Raw genomic sequence first — 5,080 nt, forward strand, 5'->3', positions numbered from 1 at the left:
AGGAGATACAGCAGACACTGAGAGAGTGAGCCTAGCCTGAGGTAGTGCAACACGAGTCCAGCCTACATTAGGTACACAAGGTGGTGCATCAGGGCAACCTTTATTGTGCCGGTGTGGTGGCTGCCCCGCAGAGAGGAGCCCCATGTACAATACTACTAAGTACAGTAACGACATGGCGACGGTTGGAATGGAGGATCCGCGCGGTGCGGAAGGTCCAAGATGGCGGACAGAGGTTAATGGCGAGAGCGCACATGGCGTGTGTGCGGGTGAAGAGCATGCTACGGAAATGACTTTCACGAGCCTGCTGTGGAGTGGTGCTAAGGCTGTAGTCGCACCGTTTTGGTCCTGCCTAAGACCGCAGGGTACTACCCTGGAGGACAGTGTTGAAGACATTGTTGTAATGTGTGGTGAAAAAGAAGGATCTGCTTGCCAGCCGGTGAGCGCTATACAGAATGCTAACCAAGATGGCGGCTCCCGCTTCCCTGGGAGACCGCGTGGGCCGAGTGCAGAGAATTCTGCAAATGCAAAAGTTGCAGAGAGTTGGCCAGGAGTGGCGCAAACAGGAAAACCCCGCCCTGATGGGGGGTATGGCGCGAAAGCTGCAGCTGCGCCCTCATGGACAGTGACTAATTCAGCCCCAGTGCTGGGTCATCCGATAAATCTATGGAACCTCCCCCTAATCTCAACCAGGGGGAGTGGTTTCCAATTATGCCCCGTGGGCATGAATCCAGCGGAGCAAAGAGCTGGTGAGCCGACGGTGCTGTTACCAAAAGTAGTTCCTGCAGCTGGTGTTGTATGCGGGAAGGAAGGGTATTTTGCACGCAAGGCAGCTGCAAGAAATCGGCTGGGATTGGCGCCAAAGGAAGAACCCCACCCTGTTGGGGGTAATGGCGCGAAATCGGAGGCCGCGCCCCCCAGGACTGTGAAAAGTTCAGCCCCTGTGCCAGGGCATCCAATTAACTTGTGGGACCCTCCCCAAATATTCACCAGGGGGAGGGTCTCTATCTCTGCCAGGCAAGACCCGAGTTGTCTGAGGGAGGAGCTGGATGTGAGCTTCCTGTCCCACAGTTGCGAAGAGCTGGTGAACAGGAGAGACCACTGTGCAAAGTGTCTCCCGCAACCAAGAGCGAGATGGACATATATCCCTGTTCATTGCCAGGGCAGACCGAGGAGGCGGGAGCGGACACAGCCATGCTGACGGCTGAAGCCCCGCGTGCGGCCTGCACTGAACCAGTTGATCCCGGAGAATGGGGATCGCTCCTAATGATCAGAACAGAGCCTGAAGAGAGAGGGGTCTACAACCGCAGTGAGAACCCGGAACCTCACCGTCGGTCCCCTGCGGGAGTGCCACTCCCCGAGTCGGAGTTCGGCTCCTCGAAAGAGGAACAAGCGACCCTAACGACGGGGGTGATGCGCCTACCGGCGGACCACTACAGCGGTGCTGGAAAAGAACCGGCACTTACCTGTGTCGCGGCGGAGCGGAGTCCCGTGTCGCCGGTGCAGAAACAACCTGAGAGGCGGAGTCCCATGGCCGTGGTGACTTACAGCTCGGAAGGAGGAGAAGATTCCATCCCGAGCCGACGGAGCGGTGAGATACATCCTTACCCTTCCCAGGCGCCGGTGGTGGCAACGGCGGAAAAAGGCCTAGTCCGGGCCCGAGCGGAGCGGAGCGGAGAGCAGAACCATCACTTCCGGCGGCGGATGTCGTTCTGGAGGAAGAGATCCCGCATGGGGATCCATCTCAAGATGGCGGAGTTTCCGGTTCCGGTGATGAAGTCACTTCCGGCGGAGGTAGCGGAACGACCAGAGAGAGAACCACAACGCCTCGGCGATCGGGCAGTGCTTCCCGATCACCTGTGACAACCAAGAGCTGGCAGGCTGCAAGGATAGCCAAAAAGGGTGAGGCTCAGCCAGCGGTGAGTCCTCGCAGTGATCCGGGACAATCCAAAGGTAGAGAGTGGGTCGGAACCCTGCGGCTACCATTTGCCCGTCCTTACGCCCAAACCCATGCCCTAGATAAGGCCCCTGTCCCAGTCACCTTTTCCCGTGGGTCCACGTCCAGTTTGGGGATGTCGGGAGGGTCCCAGGGAACCGGTGAGGAACGGACTGGGGAGAGACTGGCAAGTTACACATCCGACGATGGGTCAGTGGGTGGAGGATATTCGGGGGAGACATCTGAGTCCAGTTGGAGACCTAGTGTGGCTATAGTAAAGCTGGAAGTAAGGCCAAAGAGTGTGGGGTGGCCTAAGTCTGATCTACTGGGACATCAGGAATGTCATCCAGCACTAATGATACTGTTAGTGTAAGGTATAAGACTAAGAGCCTTGGGTCAAATCCTAAGTCAGGGATTGTGGGTTCCATGAATGAGGATAGGGGATATGGCACTGAAGAGGAGGAAGGATCATGGGAAGAAGGTTGGGATCCTGGCGGGTTAGACGAGAAGTGGTGTAGTCAAGAGGGGATAGTCTACATCTCCAGGAGATGCCTTACGGAAATGTATGGGCCCGATCCTCTAAGTCCACTAGCATCCATGCCAGAGTTATGGGCTGTTTGTGGGTGTCCAGTATGTCACCCAGAGTGTTACAGCATTGCTGCTCTAAACCCAGTGGACCATGCTGTGCGTAGGCCACCGTAAGAGGGTATGGTAGTACCACTAATGGATACTCCATCAGGGAGTAATCCTGGTTGTTATCATCTAAAGTTAGGATGTATCTGTTATATGTTATGATGAAAAGATATGTACTGTAATGTGTATTGTTGTGTTTTGCAGTGCTACCTGAAGGAAGGTTCCGCAAATTTAGATCCCAGCCGGGACGTTGGGTTCCACCAGGGGGAGAATTTAGCCATGTCTAAAATTGGTGTACATATCTCTTTCTCATGCTGGCAGTAAACCTGGTAAGTATGCAGGATTGCCAGTAGTCATCATGGAGGTTTGCCCTCACACCCTGGTGAGGTGTCATATGTCCCATAGGAAGTGACAACATGCTGTGTGTCCACGGTTAGTGACATCAGAGATGTGCCTGTTCCTAGGTGATATAAGACACAGCACTGCCTACAGTTAGGAGTTCTGTTCAGTTGGTGTTTTGACTCTGTTCAGGAGATTCATGTGGAGGTCTGCAACAATGTTGCAGAGGCTGATGCAAGAGCTGTGACTGTGTGCAGCTCAGAGCAGACAGAGAGAAGCTGGTAAATCTTCCTTAGGGGAGAGGTGAAAGCAACTCCATTAGAAAAGGAGGAACCTTTCAAAGGGAAGCAGCTGGATAATTATGTGTGGCTAGGAGACTACTGCAAGGGGCAGCTAGCCCACATCAATCAATAAAGATGCTCCTGTTCAAATATACTCTCGTGTGTAAGTGTGGAGTAATTACACAGAGAGGGGCACCACAGAGGAGTTCCTCACCAGGACCATCCACAAGCGGACGCTGGGATCCTGATGAGGTGGAGGCGCTGCACTGGATCTAGGTAGGACTCAGCACACTACCTCAGCTGCCTGTCTGGGTTGGCAAATCCCCACACACCATCATGCGGGAGACTCAGGAGTCCTGTTGCCAACAGGTGCACCACCAGACACTACCATGTAATGGGGACTGGTTAGACCACAGGGGCCAATGTGAGATTGGATGGGTCAGGCCAGGTCAGAAAACCCATTACACCAGTTTAAAGCATGCTTACCTATTCCAAAGCTCTGGAGTTTGTTAAGCAGGATAGCATGATCAACTGTATCAAAAGCCTTTGCAAAATCTAGGAATACTGCACCAGTGAGTTGTCCCCGTTCCATTCCACACTGGATTTCATTGCAAACTTTTAGCAGGGTAGTTACTGTAAAGTGTTTGGTGCGAAAGCCAGATTGGAATTGGCTAGGGAAATTTGTCTTGGTATAGTAATCGCTTAATTGGGAGTGGACACATTTTTCCATGACTTTGGATAGAATTGGGAGAAGTGAGATTGGTCTGTAGTTTGAGACAGTGTTTTTGTCCCCACTTTTGAAGATTGGGACAACTCTGGCAGTTTTCCAGGTCTTAGAGATATGGCCTGCAGACAGGATAGAGTTGACTATGGAAGCAATTGATATCCCCCTTAGTGATATTACTTGGTTGTTGATGGTTAGGAGGCTGGAATATGTTGTTGATAACCTTCAAGAAGTTAGCTGGGTTTGATGTATTTTGGGAGAGATTGTCAGAGTAATATTGTGCTTTTGCGTGCCTTGTTTGCCTTGTGCACATGTTCCGCAGGCATCTGTAGTGATTGAGTTCCTTGGTAGTGCCAGTTACTTTGTAGCTTTTTCACAAGGTATCCCTGAGCTGGTAGAGTGCAATAAGGTCAGATGTAACCCATGGAAGATGGGCCCCCCTTACCCTTATTTTGCGTAGTGGAGCATGGGTATCGCAGAGTTTTAAGAACTCGGATTGGAAATAGTCGAGCGCAGAATCAGGGTTGGGAATTAAATCGATTCTGTGCCATGGGCAGTTGGTAAGGTCATCCAGAAACTGTTGTGGGTTAACGTTTTTAAATGTTCTAGTGAGGAAAACTTTAGGGCTTGAATGGGGCGTTTTAATTTTCCTTACACAGTACACTATTGCATGGTCACTGAAAATGTCAGGAAGGATGCCAGAGGATTGGATTCTGCTGGGGTTTTTGGAGAGAATCCAGTCTAGTAAGGAATGGTTATGCGATTTCAGGTTTGTCCGTGTGGGTTGGAAATGAGTTGTGAAAGGTTAAGTGGCTTGAGTTGTATCAGGATTTTATGGTTTTTAGGGTCAAGCCAGTTGAAGTTGAAATCCCCAAGAACTAGCAGCTCACTCTTCTCGTTCAGAGAGGAAATGGAGCCAAGAAACTGGGTGATATCAGCCAGGGATTGTAGAGGGGCTTTAGGGGGGCAGTAGATGCCAGCGAGCAAGATGGGCTTAGAAAAGGGGAGGCAGATTTTGCCAACTAGAATTTCAAAAGAGGATGGGCTTGGGGGGCAATTTAACAGTGTAAATTGTAATGTGTCTACAATATAAAATAGCACCCTCCTCCTCTCTTGGACCTATCTCTCCTAAAAATTGAGTATCCGTGAATGGCGATATTTGCATCACGG

The sequence above is a fragment of the Ascaphus truei genome, chromosome 6 (genome assembly GCF_040206685.1).
Source record: "Ascaphus truei isolate aAscTru1 chromosome 6, aAscTru1.hap1, whole genome shotgun sequence".
Lineage (NCBI taxonomy): Eukaryota > Metazoa > Chordata > Amphibia > Anura > Ascaphidae > Ascaphus > Ascaphus truei.